Source organism: Oncorhynchus gorbuscha, unplaced genomic scaffold (genome assembly GCF_021184085.1).
Source record: "Oncorhynchus gorbuscha isolate QuinsamMale2020 ecotype Even-year unplaced genomic scaffold, OgorEven_v1.0 Un_scaffold_419, whole genome shotgun sequence".
Classification (NCBI taxonomy): domain Eukaryota; kingdom Metazoa; phylum Chordata; class Actinopteri; order Salmoniformes; family Salmonidae; genus Oncorhynchus; species Oncorhynchus gorbuscha.
In genome coordinates this window covers 111,717-126,716 of record NW_025745264.1, presented here as the reverse complement: position 1 = coordinate 126,716, position 15,000 = coordinate 111,717, and the positions used below count along the sequence as shown (strand labels likewise).

At 51.6% G+C, this 15,000-nt stretch overlaps 1 protein-coding gene across 1 annotated transcript in view; it reads left to right on the top strand.

Annotated features, from left to right (window-relative positions):
• Window positions 1-15,000, top strand: part of LOC124018174 (protein diaphanous homolog 3-like) — a 690,151-nt gene that overhangs the window by 674,097 nt on the left and 1,054 nt on the right. The gene's annotated exons all lie outside the window — the stretch shown is intronic.

Here is a 15,000-nt window from a genome sequence, read left to right as displayed (position 1 = left end):
ACCAACAGTGTCCTGTAGTGTCCTGTCCACAGCCAGCAGGGGCTCTAACTAACCAGCAGTGTCCTGTCCACAGCCAGTAGGGGCTCTAACTAACCAGCAGTGTCCTGTCCACAGCTAGTAGGGGGTCTAACTAACCAGTAGTGTCCTGTAGTGTCCTGTCTACAGCCAGTAGGGGCTCTAACTAACCAGTAGTGTCCTGTCCACAGCCAGTAGGGGCTCTAACTAACCAGTAGTGTCCTGTCCACAGCCAGTAGGGGCTCTATCTAACCAGTAGTGTCCTGTCCACATCTAGCAGAGGCTCTAACTAACCAGCAGTGTCCTGTCCACAGCCAGTAGGGGCTCTAACTAACCAGCAGTGTCCTGTCCACAGCCAGTAGGGGCTCTAACTAACCAGTAGTGTCCTGTAGTGTCCTGTCTACAGCCAGTAGGGGCTCTAACTAACCAGTAGTGTCCTGTCCACAGCCAGTAGGGGCTCTAACTAACCAGTAGTGTCCTGTCCACAGCCAGTAGGGGCTCTATCTAACCAGTAGTGTCCTGTCCACATCTAGCAGAGGCTCTAACTAACCAGCAGTGTCCTGTAGTGTCCTGTCCACAGCCAGTAGGGGCTCTAACTAACCAGTAGTGTCCTGTAGTGTCCTGTCTACAGCCAGTAGGGACTCTAACTAACCAGTTCCTCTCCGTTGTCCATTATAACATGTATCTATAGTAACTGTCCATTATAACAGGTATCTATAGTAACTGTCCGTTATAACAGGTATCTATAGTAACTGTCCGTTATAACAGGTATCTATAGTAACTGTCCGTTATAACAGGTATCTATAGTAACTGTCCGTTATAACATGTATCTATAGTAACTGTCCATTATAACAGGTATCTATAGTAACTGTCCATTATAACAGGTATCTATAGTAACTGTCCATTATAACAGGTATCTATAGTAACTGTCCATTATAACACGTATCTATAGTAACTGTCCATTATAACAGGTATCTATAGTAACTGTCCATTATAACAGGTATCTATAGTAACTGTCCATTATAACAGTAACTGTATCTATAGTATCTATAGTAACTGTCCATTATAACAGGTATCTATAGTAACTGTCCATTATAACAGGTATCTATAGTAACTGTCCATTATAACAGGTATCTATAGTAACTGTCCATTATAACAGGTATCTATAGTAACTGTCCATTATAACATGTATCTATAGTAACTGTTTATAACAGGTATCTATAGTAACTGTCCGTTATAACAGGTATCTATAGTAACTGTCCATTATAACAGGTATCTATAGTAACTGTCCATTATAACAGGTATCTATAGTAACTAAGTCACGTTAAATAATAGTTACATTTATTGTGATAATACTATTTGTCCATATCGCCCAGGTCTATCTGTCTCACACACACACACACACACACACTGTGTCAAGCACATTGCCAGACAGTGAACTCGGGAGTTTATTCACTAGGAAACAAATCAGGGACTGGTTTTGACCCGGGATCACCAGTTGAGTGTAATTATGATCAGGTAGACGAGAGGCAGAACGGTGGACCTACAGGCTCGGTGTTTACAGTGAAATTGGATTAAAAACTCACAGGACAGTAGATCTCCAGGAAGAGGGTTGGACAGAAAACCCACAGGACAGTAGATCTCCAGGAAGAGGGTTGGACGGAAAACCCACAGGACAGTAGATCTCCAGGAAGAGGGTTGGACTGAAAACCCACAGGACAGTAGATCTCCAGGAAGAGGGTTGGACTGAAAACCCACAGGACAGTAGATCTCCAGGAAGAGGGTTGGACTGAAAACCCACAGGACAGTAGATCTCCAGGAAGAGGGTTGGACTGAAAACCCACAGGACAGTAGATCTCCAGGAAGAGGGTTGGACAGAAAACCCACAGGACAGTAGATCTCCAGGAAGAGGGTTGGACGGAAAACCCACAGGAAAACCCCACAGGACAGTAGATCTCCAGGAAGAGGGTTGGACTGAAACCCACAGGACAGTAGATCTCCAGGAAGAGGGTTGGACTGAAAACCCACAGGACAGTAGATCTCCAGGAAGACTGGGACAGTAGATCTCCAGGAAGAGGGTTGGACTGAAAACCCACAGGACAGTAGATCTCCAGGAAGAGGGTTGGACTGAAAACCCACAGGACAGTAGATCTCCAGGAAGAGGGTTGGACTGAACCTACAGGACAGTAGATCTCCAGGAAGAGGGTTGGACTGCCCTGTTCTTGACAGACAAATCTTAATTTCTATGCTACAGACTCCAGAACTCAAGAGGTGATTTTAAACTTTTCAATTTAAGAGAACTAGCACAGAGAGAGAGATAAAACTTCAGCCAACATTTTGTCGCTGTGGCTTATAGAGAAATGTGACATGTGCTGAGAAGCCTGAAATACATTTAGATACGCTGAAATTAAGACAACGCAAAACCAAGACGCTCTTGATATCCCTGAGGAATGGGATGACACACACACACACACACACACACACACACACACACACACACACACACACACACACACACACACACACACACACACACACACACACACACACACACACTGAGTCACTCTCTAACACACGCACACACTCTGTCCTCAAACACAAACTAAAGGAACCAGTATCCCATCTAACCTCTCTACTACCCTGTACACACTTAACCAGTACACATTCCACCAGTATCCTAACCTCCTACTACCCTGTACACACTTAACCTGTATAACCTTCTAACCTCTACTACCCTGTACACACTTAACCAGTATCCATTCTAACCTCTCTACTACCCTGTACACACTTAACCAGTATCCCATCTAACCTCTCTACTACCCTGTACACACTTAACCAGTATCCCATCTAACCTCTCTACTACCCTGTACACACTTAACCAGTATCCCATCTAACCTCTCTACTACCCTGTACACACTTAACCAGTATCCCATCTAACCTCTCTACTACCCTGTACACACTTAACCAGTATCCCATCTAACCTCTCTACTACCCTGTACACACTTAACCTGTATCTATTCTAACCTCTACTACCCTGTACACACTTAACCAGTATCCCCTCTAACCTCTACTACCCTGTACACACTTAACCTGTATCCCCTCTAACCTCTCTCCTGCCCTCTTAACCAGTATCCCTTCTAACCTCTACTACCCTGTACACACTTAACCAGTATCCCTTCTAACTACTGTACCACCCTGTACACACTTTAACCAGTATCCCTTCTAACCTCTCTCCTGCCCTCTTAACCAGTATCCCTTCTAACTACTGTACCACCCTGTACACACTTAACCAGTATCCCTTCTAACCTCTCTCCTGCCCTCTTAACCAGTATCCCTTCTAGCGCTCTACACACTTAACCAGTATCCCTTCTAAGCGCTCTACACACTTCACCAGTATCCCTTCTAACATCTCTACCACTCTGTACACACTTAACCTGTATACCTTCTAACCTCTACTACCCTGTACACACTTAACCTGTATCCCTTCTAACCTCTCTACTACCCTGTACACATAACCTGTATCCATTCTAACCTCTCTCCCACTCTCCACTCCTCTGGCAGAGTCTCAAATAGCAGCCTATTCCCTGGCCTGTATAGTGCACTACTTTAGACTGGAGCCCGTTGGGCATTGAGCCCTGGTCTTAAAGTAGTGTGCTATATAGGGAATAGGGTGCCATTTGGGACCTGGTGCCCTTCTAGAGACATTAGCCATTACTTACTGCTTGGAACGGCTGTATTAAAACCACCTCTGCCAACCAATGCTGTGTTAACAGGAATGTTAGAGAGGAGTGGGAAAGAAATCAACCATAGAGAGAGAGAGAGTCTGTCTGGGAGAGAGACACGTCTGTCTGGAGAAATCAACCATAGAGAGAGAGAGAGAGAGTCTGTCTGGAGAGAGAGAGAGAGAGAGAGTCTGTCTGGAGAAATCAACCATAGAGAGAGAGAGAGAGAGTCTGTCTGGAGAAATCAACCATAGAGAGAGAGAGAGAGACGTCTGTCTGGAGAAATCAACCATAGAGAGAGACACGTCTGTCTGGAGAAATCACAGGTCACTACAGGTCACTACTGGTTAGTTAGAGCCCGTCTGTCTGGAGCTGTGAGACAGGACACTACTGTTAGTTAGGAGCCGTCTGTCTGGAGAGTAGACCATAGGACACTCTGGTCTGGAGTTAGAGCCCGTCTGTCTGGAGCTCAGTAGACAGGACACTACAGGACACTGTCTGGTTAGTTAGTCCCGTCTGTCTGGAGAAATGTAGAGAGAGACTACTGGTTAGTTGGAGTCCCATAGAGAGAGAGGGAGAAGGCATGGGAGAGAGAGAGAGTGGGAGTCACCTGAGTCCTTCATGAAGAGATGGTCGTTGTCTGTCAAAGAGGACCAGAGGGCTCTGTCTGGAGAAATCCAACCATACGTAATGGAGGGAGAGGGAGGGCCCGAGAGAGAGAGAGAGAGAAGAGGAGAGAGGAGGGAGAGAGAGAGAGAGAGAGAGACCTCTGTCTGGAGAAATCAGCCATAGAGAGAGAGAGAGCGTAATGGAGGGAGGAGGGCCCGGTGGGAGACAGAGAGAATGGAGGAGAGAGAGGGCTGTCTGGAGAAATCAACCATAAAGGAGGGAGCGTCTGTCTGGAGAAATCAATGAGAGGGAGGAGAGGGTTTTCGGTCGAGAGAGAAGAGGAGGGAGGAGGGAGAGAGAGAGAGAGAAATGGAGGGAGGAGGGCTCTGTCTGGAGAAATCAACCATAAAGAGGAATGGAGAGGGAGGAGGGAGGGCTGGGAGAAGAGAGAGAATGGAGGGAGAGAGAGTCTGGGAGAAATCCAACCATAGAGGAGAGAGAGACACGTCTGTCTGGAGAAATCAACCATAAAGAGAGGAGAGGGGCCGTCTGTCTGGAGAATCAACCATAGATGGAGGGTCTGGAGTTAGGCACCTGCTGGTTAGTTAGAGCACCTACTGGCTGTGGACAGGACACTACTGGTTAGTTAGGAGCTGAGGGACCTACAGGACACTGCTGGTTAGTTAGAGCACCTACTAGCTGAGACAGGACACTACAGGACACTGCTGGTTAGTTAGAGTCCTGCTAGCTGTAGACAGGACACTATGGTTAGGGAGGCTTGCTAAGGCATGGGCTTCATGGAGTCACCCGAGTCCTTCATGAAGAGATGGTCTTTGTTTGGAGGACCAGAGGTTTCGGTCATTACGTAATGGAGGGAGGAGGGCTCGGTCATTACGTAATGGAGGGAGGAGGGCTCGATCACATTCGTAATGGAGGGAGGAGGGCTCGGTCCTTACGTAATGGAGGGAGGGGGCTCACACACGTAATGGAGGGAGGAGGGGCTCGTCGTTACGTAATGGAGGGAGGAGGGGCCCGGTCGTTACGTAATGGAGGGAGGAGGGCTCGTGCGTTACGTAATGGAGGGAGGAGGGCTCGGTCGTTACGTAATGGAGGGAGGGCTCGGTCATTACGTAATGGAGAGGTGTCCTCTGGAAGCATTTCATTATCCTCAGATCGGTCGAGAGCCTCCATCCATCTCTCCGCACGGAGCTTTTAGCAGGCTCGCTGTTATAATGGAGTGGCTGCTGCAGGTCTACTACTGATAGAGAACAGTCTCTTTATACAGTCTCTACTGATAGAGAACAGTCTCTTTATACAGTCTCTACTGATAGAGAACAGTCTATTTATACAGTCTCTACTGATAGAGAACAGTCTCTTTATACAGTCTCTACTGATAGAGAACAGTCTCTACTGACAGAGAACAGTCTCTTTATACAGTCTCTACTGATAGAGAACAGTCTCTTTATACAGTCTCTACTGATAGAGAACAGTCTCTTTATACAGTCTCTACTGATAGAGAACAGTCTCTTTATACAGTCTCTACTGATAGAGAACAGTCTCTACTGACAGAGAACAGTCTCTTTTTAACAGTCTCTACTGATAGAGAACAGTCTCTTTATACAGAACCGTCTCTACTGATAGAGAACAGTCTCTTTATACAGTCTCTACTGATAGAGAACAGTCTCTTTATACAGTCTCTACTGATAGAGAACAGTCTCTACTGATAGAGAACAGTCTCTACTGATAGAGAACAGTCTCTTTATACAGTAATCTACTGATAGTGAACAGTCTCTACCGAAAGGGAACAGTCTCTACTGATAGAGAACAGTCTCTACTGATAGAGAACAGTCTCTTTATACAGTAATCTACTGATAGTGAACAGTCTCTACCGAAAGGGAACAGTCTCTACTGATAGTGAACAGTCTCTACTGATAGAGAACAGTCTCTACTGATAGGTAACAGTCTCTACTGATAGAGAACAGTCTCTACAGATAGGTAACAGTCTCTTTATACAGTCTCTACTGATAGAGAACAGTCTCTACTGATAGACAACAGTCTCTTTATACAGTCTCTACTGATAGTGAACAGTCTCTACTGATAGTGAACAGTCTCTTTATACAGTCTCTACTGATAGAGAACAGTCTCTACTGATAGACAACAGTCTCTTTATACAGTCTCTACTGATAGAGAACAGTCTCTACTGATAGACAACAGTCTCTTTATACAGTCTCTACTGATAGAGAACAGGCTCTTTATACAATTTCTACTGATAGAGAACAGTCTCTACTGATAGAGAACAGTCTCTTTAGTCTCTACCGATAGCGAACAGTCTCTACCGATAGCGAACAGTCTCTACCGATAGCGAACAGTCTCTACCGATAGCGAACAGTCTCTACCGATAGCGAACAGTCTCTACCGATAGAGAACAGTCTCTACCGATAGCGAACCGTCTCTACCGATAGCGAACAGTCTCTACCGATAGCGAACAGTCTCTACCGATAGAGAACAGTCTCTACCGATAGAGAACAGTCTCTACTGATAGAGAACAGTCTCTACCGATAGCGAACAGTCTCTACCGACAGAGAACAGTCTCTACCGATAGGGAACAGTCTCTACCGATAGGGAACAGTCTCTACCGATAGACAACAGTCTCTTTATACAGTCTCTACTGATAGAGAACAGTCTCTTTATACAGTCTCTACCGATAGACAACAGTCTCTTTATACAGTCTCTACCGATAGGGAACAGTCTCTACCGATAGGGAACAGTCTCTTTATACAGTCTCTACCGATAGAGACAGTCTTCTGTTGAGAATGGCTTTGTCTTCATGAAGTTAGATCAAAGCTGAATCAACAGAGAATAAACACGTGGGCAGAAGCTGCGGGGCTCTTCAGTTCTGTAAAACACAAAGTTCAGCGAACGGTCTGACCGGTGTCCATTTTGTTCTCATTACTGTGCTGAAGGACACGGACATTAGAGATCTGTGTGTCGGCGTGTTTGTGTTTTTGTATCGTGAGGCAACACTTGATTCCTGGGCCTTTCTGTTTAAATTTAACGCAATGTAACTTACTTTATGGACACCTTTAGTAAAAAACTGTTATCCACTTTAATGATAAAACCTGTTTTCTGGGTCGCCCTTCCTCTCTCCTTCTCCACCACCCAGCCACACACTCCCCACTCTCTGTCTCTCTCTCTGTCTCTCTCTCTCTCTCTGTCTCTCTCTCTTTCTCTCTCTGTCTTTCGCCCTCCTCTCTCTCTCTCTCTCTCTCTCTCTCTCTCTCTCTCTCTCTCTCTCTCTCTCTCTCTCTCTCTGTTCTCTCTCTCTGTCTCTCTCTCTCTGTCTCTCTCTCTGTCTCTCTCTCTCTCTCTGCCTCTCTCTCTCTGTCTCTCTGTCTCTCTCTCTCTATGTCTCTCTCTCTGTCTCTCTCTCTCTCAAACACACACACACACACACCCACAGACACACCCAGCTCTGCATGTATGAGTAATGATGAGAGGGCTACCGTGGGCTAGGCTCTCGCTCTGAAACACGAGGAGATGAGAGACGACCAGCGTGTAGCATGAACATAGAGAGACCAGCCCTGTCCTATGGAGATGAGAGACGACCAGGGCTACCATAGAGACCAGCCCTGTCCTATGGAGATGAGAGACGACCAGGGTTACCATAGAGACCAGCCCTGTCCTATGGAGATGAGAGACGACCAGGGTTAACATAGAGACCAGCCCTGTCCTATGGAGATGAGAGACAACCAGGGTTACCATAGAGCCCAGCCCTGTCCTATGGAGATGAGAGACGACCAGGGTTACCATAGAGACCAGCCCTGTCCTATGGAGATGAGAGACAACCAGGGTGTAGCGTTACCATAGAGACCAGCCCTGTCCTATGGACTGAGAGACGACCAGGGTTACCATAGAGACCAGCCCTGTCCTATGGAGATGAGAGACGACCAGGGTGTAGCGTTACCATAGAGACCAGCCCTGTCCTATGGACTGAGAGACGACCAGGGTTACCATAGAGACCAGCCCTGTCCTATGGAGATGAGAGACGACCAGGGTTACCATAGAGACCAGCCCTGTCCTATGGAGATGAGACGACCAGGGTTACCATAGAGACCAGGCCTGTCCTATGGAGATGAGAGACGACCAGGGTTAGAGCCCAGCCCCCTGTCCTATGGAGATGAGAGACGACCAGGGTTACCATAGAGACCAGCCCTGTCCTATGGAGATGAGAGACGACCAGGGTTACCATAGAGACCAGCCCTGTTCTATGGAGATGAGAGACGACCAGGGTTAACATAGAGCCCTGTCCTATGGAGATGAGAGACGACCAGGGTTACCATAGAGACCAGCCCTGTCCTATGGAGATGAGAGACGACCAGGGTTACCATAGAGACCAGCCCTGTCCTATGGAGATGAGAGACGACCAGGGTTACCATAGAGCCCAGCCCTGTCCTATGGAGATGAGAGACGACCAGGGTTACCATAGAGACCAGCCCTGTCCTATGGAGATGAGAGACGACCAGGGTTAACATAGAGCCCAGCCCTGTCCTATGGAGATGAGATACGACCAGGGTTACCATAGAGACCAGCCCTGTCCTATGGAGATGAGAGACGACCAGGGTTACTATAGAGACCAGCCCTGTCCTATGGAGATGAGAGACGACCAGGGTTACCATAGAGCCCAGCCCTGTCCTATGGAGATGAGAGACCACCAGGGTTACCATAGAGCCCAGCCCTGTCCTATGGAGATGAGAGACGACCAGGGTTACCATAGAGACCAGCCCTGTCCTATGGAGATGAGAGACGACCAGGGGTTACCATAGAGACCAGCCCTGTCCTATGGAGATGAGAGAGACCAGGGTTAACATAGAGACCAGCCCTGTCCTATGGAGATGAGAGACGACCAGGGTTACCATAGAGACCAGCCCTGTCCCATGGAGATGAGAGACGACCAGGGTTAACATAGAGACCAGCCCTGTCCTATGGAGATGAGGAGACCAGGGTTACCATAGAGACCAGCCCTGTTCTATGGAGATGAGAGACGACCAGGGTTACCATAGAGCCCAGCCCTGTCCTATGGAGATGAGAGACTGTAACCATAGAGACCAGCCCTGTCCTATGGACTGAGAGGCGACCAGGGTTACCATAGAGACCAGCCCTGTCCTATGGAGACGACCAGGGTTACCATAGAGACCAGCCCTGTCCTATGGAGATGAGAGACGACCAGGGTTACCAGAGACCAGGCCTGTCCTATGGAGATGAGGGACACAGGGTTACCATAGAGCCCAGCCCTGTCCTATGGGAGATGAGAGGCGACCAGGGTTACCATAGACCAGCCCTGTCCTATGGAGATGAGAGACGACCAGGGTTACCATAGAGACCAGCCCTGTTCTATGGAGATGAGAGGAGAACATAGAGCCCAGCCCTGTCCTATGGAGATGAGAGACGACCAGGGTTACATAGAGACCAGCCCTGTCCTATGGAGATGAGAGACGACCAGGGTTAACATAGAGCCCAGCCCCTGTCCTATGGAGATGAGAGACGACCAGGAATTACCATAGAGCCCAGCCCTGTCCTATGGAGATGAGAGAGACCAGGGCCCCACCATAGAGACCAGCCCTGTCCTATGGAGATGAGAGACGACCAGGGTTAACATAGAGACCAGCCCTGTCCTATGGAGATGAGAGGACCAGGGTTACCATAGAGACCAGCCCTGTCCTATGGAGATGAGAGGCGACCAGGGTTACCACCATAGAGACCAGCCCTGTCCTATGGAGATGAGAGAGGGTTAACATAGAGACCAGCCCTGTCCTACGACCAGGGTTACTAGACCAGCCCTGTCCTATGGAGATGAGACGACCAGGGTTACCATAGAGACCAGCCCTGTCCTATGGAGATGAGAGGCGACCAGGGTTACCAGTAGAGCCCAGCCCTGTCCAGTGGTTTATCCTTCTGTCTCCCGGCTGCTGCTGCATGCTGGGCCATCGTAGCGGCTCTATGACAGATCTGTTGCGTTAACTCCCAGGGTAGGAGCGGGGAGGGGACAAATGTTTGTGGAGCGACAAATTAAACATCACGGCTTTATTTAACATTTCCTACGAGCTACAAAGGATGAACTATTAATATGTCAAATAGAGGACTCAGCCAGGCGCCCTGCGCCTCACAGACACAGAGAGAGAGAGACAGACGCCCTGCACCTCACAGACACAGAGAGAGAGGAGACAGACGCCCTGCGCCACAGACACAGAGAGAGAGAGACAGACGACCTGCGCCTCACAGACACAGAGAGAGAGAGAGACAGACGCCCTGCGCCTCACAGACACAGAGAGAGAGAGACAGACGCCTGCGCCTCACAGACACAGAGAGAGAGGAGACAGACGCCCTCGCCTCACAGACACAGAGAGAGAGAGACAGACGCCCTGCGCCTCACAGACACAGAGAGAGAGGAGACAGACGCCCTGCTCCTCACAGACACAGAGAGAGAGGAGACAGACGCCCCTGACAGACACAGAGAGAGAGGAGACAGACGCCCTGCCCCTCACAGACACAGAGAGAGAGGAGACAGACGACAGACACAGAGAGAGGAGACAGACGCCCTGCACCTCACAGACACAGAGAGAGAGGAGACAGACGCCCTGCGCCTCACAGACACAGAGAGAGAGGAGACAGACGCCCTGCACCTCACAGACACAGAGAGAGAGGAGACAGACGCCCTGCGCCTCACAGACACACGGAGAGAGGAGACAGACGCCCTGCGCCTCACAGACACACAGAGAGAGAGGAGACAGACGCCCTGCCCCTCACAGACACAGAGAGAGAGGAGACAGACGCCCTGCGCCTCACAGACACAGAGAGAGAGGAGACAGACGCCCTGCGCCTCACAGACACAGAGAGAGAGGAGACAGACGCCCTGCGCCTCACAGACACAGAGAGAGAGAGAGAGACGCCAGCGCCTCACAGACACAGAGAGAGAGAGAGACACAGCCTGCACCTCACAGACACAGAGAGAGAGGAGACAGACGCCCTGCGCCCCTCACAGACACAGAGAGAGAGGAGACAGACGCCACAGACACAGACACAGAGAGAGAGAGAGAGAGACGCCCTGCGCCTCACAGACACAGAGAGAGAGAGACAGACGCCCTGCACCTCACAGACACAGAGAGAGAGGAGACAGACGCCCTGCGCCTCACAGACACAGAGAGAGAGGAGACAGACACCCTGCACCTCACAGACACAGAGAGAGAGAGAGAGAGAGGAGACAGACGCCCTGCGCCTCACAGACACAGAGAGAGAGAGGAGACAGACGCCCTGCGCCTCACAGACACAGAGAGAGAGAGGAGACAGACGCCCTGCGCCTCACAGACACAGAGAGAGAGAGAGGAGACAGACACCCTGCGCCTCACAGACACACAGAGAGAGAGGAGACAGACACCCTGCACCTCACAGAGACACGGAGAGAGAGAGGAGACAGACGCCCTGCGCCTCACAGACACAGAGAGAGAGAGGAGACAGACGCCCTGCACCTCACAGAGACACGGAGAGAGAGAGGAGACAGACGCCCTGCGCCTCACAGACACACAGAGAGAGAGGAGACAGACGCCCTGCACCCCTCACAGACACAGAGAGAGGAGACAGACGCCCTGCGCCTCAGAGACACAGAGAGAGAGAGGAGACAGACGCCCTGCGCCTCACAGACACAGAGAGAGAGAGAGAGAGAGAGAGAGAGAGAGAGACGCCCTGCGCCTCACAGACACAGAGAGAGAGGAGACAGACGCCCTGCGCCTCACAGACACAGAGAGAGAGAGAGAGACAGACGCCCTGCGCCTCACAGACACAGAGAGAGAGAGAGACAGACGCCCTGCGCCTCACAGACACAGAGAGAGAGAGGAGACAGACGCCCTGCGCCTCACAGACACAGAGAGAGAGAGAGAGACAGACGCCCTGCGCCTCACAGACAGAGAGAGAGAGGAGGAGACAGAGAGAGACACACAGAGAGAGAGAGAGAGAGAGAGCGCCTCACAGACACAGAGAGAGAGAGAGAGACAGACGCCCCTGCACCTCACAGAGACACAGAGAGAGAGAGACAGACGCCCTGCGCCTCACAGACACAGAGAGAGAGAGAGAGACAGACGCCCTGCACCTCACAGAGACACAGAGAGAGAGAGAGAGAGACAGACGCCCTGCGCCTCACAGACACAGAGAGAGAGGAGACAGACGCCCTGCACCTCACAGACACACAGAGAGAGGAGACAGACGCCTGCACCTCACAGACACAGAGAGAGAGGAGACAGACGCCCTGCGCCTCACAGACACAGAGAGAGAGAGACAGACGCCCTGCGCCTCACAGACACACAGAGAGAGAGAGAGGAGACAGACGCCCTGCGCCTCACAGACACAGAGAGAGAGAGGAGACAGACGCCTGCGCCTCACAGACACAGAGAGAGAGGAGACAGACGCCCTGCGCCTCACAGACACAGAGAGAGAGAGAGACAGACACCCTGCGCCTCACAGACACAGAGAGAGAGGAGACAGACGCCCTGCGCCTCACAGACACAGAGAGAGAGAGGAGACAGACACCTGCACCTCAGAGACACGGAGAGAGAGAGGAGACAGAGCCCTGCGCCTCACAGACACAGAGAGAGAGGGAGACAGACGCCCTGCACCTCACAGAGACACAGAGAGAGAGACACAGAGACAGACGCCCTGCGCCTCACAGACACAGAGAGAGAGAGGAGACAGACGCCCTGCGCCTCACAGACACAGAGAGAGAGAGAGAGACAGACGCCCTGCGCCTCACAGACACAGAGAGAGAGAGAGAGACAGACGCCCTGCGCCTCACAGACACAGAGAGAGGAGGAGACAGACGCCCTGCGCCTCACAGACACAGAGAGAGAGAGGAGACAGACGCCCTGCGCCTCACAGACACAGAGAGAGAGGAGACAGACACCCTGCGCCTCACAGAGACACGGAGAGAGAGGAGACAGACGCCCTGCGCCTCACAGACACAGAGAGAGAGAGGAGACAGACGCCCTGCACCTCACAGACACAGAGAGAGAGGAGACAGACGCCCTGCGCCTCACAGACACAGAGAGAGGGAGACAGACGCCCTGCGCCTCACAGACACAGAGAGAGAGGAGACAGACGCCCTGCGCCTCACAGACACAGAGAGAGAGGAGACAGACGCCCTGCGCCTCACAGACACAGAGAGAGAGAGGAGACAGACGCCCTGCGCCTCACAGACACAGAGAGAGAGAGAGAGGAGACAGACGCCCTGCGCCTCACAGACACAGAGAGAGAGAGGAGACAGACGCCCTGCGCCTCACAGACACAGAGAGAGAGGAGACAGACGCCCTGCGCCTCACAGACACAGAGAGAGAGAGGAGACAGACACCCTGCGCCTCACAGACACACAGAGAGAGAGAGGAGACAGACGCCTGCGCCTCACAGACACAGAGAGAGAGAGAGAGACAGACACCCTGCACCTCACAGAGACACGGAGAGAGAGAGGAGACAGACGCCCTGCGCCTCACAGACACACAGAGAGAGAGAGGAGACAGACGCCCTGCACCTCACAGACACACGGAGAGAGAGAGGAGACAGACGCCCTGCGCCTCACAGACACACAGAGAGAGAGGAGACAGACGCCCTGCGCCTCACAGACACAGAGAGAGAGGAGACAGACGCCCTGCGCCTCACAGACACACGGAGAGAGAGGAGACAGACGCCCTGCGCCTCCACAGACACAGAGAGAGAGGAGACAGACGCCCTGCGCCTCAGACACACACAGAGAGAGATAGAGACAGACGCCCTGCGCCTCACAGACACAGAGAGAGAGAGGAGACAGACGCCCTGCGCCTCACAGACACAGAGAGAGAGAGGAGACAGACGCCTGCGCCTCACAGACACAGAGAGAGAGAGAGAGAGAGAGACAGACGCCCTGCGCCTCACAGACACAGAGAGAGGAGACAGACGCCCTGCGCCTCACAGACACAGAGAGAGAGAGAGAGACAGACGCCCTGCGCCTCACAGACACAGAGAGAGAGAGAGACAGACACCCTGCGCCTCACAGACACACAGAGAGAGAGGGAGACAGACGCCCTGCGCCTCACAGACACAGAGAGAGAGAGAGACAGACACCCTGCACCTCACAGAGACACGGAGAGAGAGAGGAGACAGACGCCCTGCGCCACAGACACAGAGAGAGAGAGGAGACAGGCCCTGCACCTCACAGACACACGGATAGAGAGAGAGACAGACGCCCTGCGCCTCACAGACACAGAAAAGAGAGACAGACGCCTGCGCCTCACAGACACAGAGAGAGAGAGACAGACGCCCTGCGCCTCCCAGACACAGAGAGAGAGAGAGACAGACGCCCTGCACCTCACAGACACGGAGACAGAGAGCCCTGCGCCTCAGAGATCACAGAGAGAGAGAGAGACAGACGCTGCGCCTCACCACAGAGAGAGAGTAGACGCCCTGCGCCCTCATCAGACACACAGAGAGAGAGATCAGACGCCCTGTTCCCAGATCAGACGCCCTGTTCCACAGACACACAGACGGGCGCCCTGCGCTCACAGATCAGACGAGAGGAGACAGACGCTGCCTCACAGACACACGGATCAGACGCCTGTTCCTCAGATCAGACGGCGCCCTG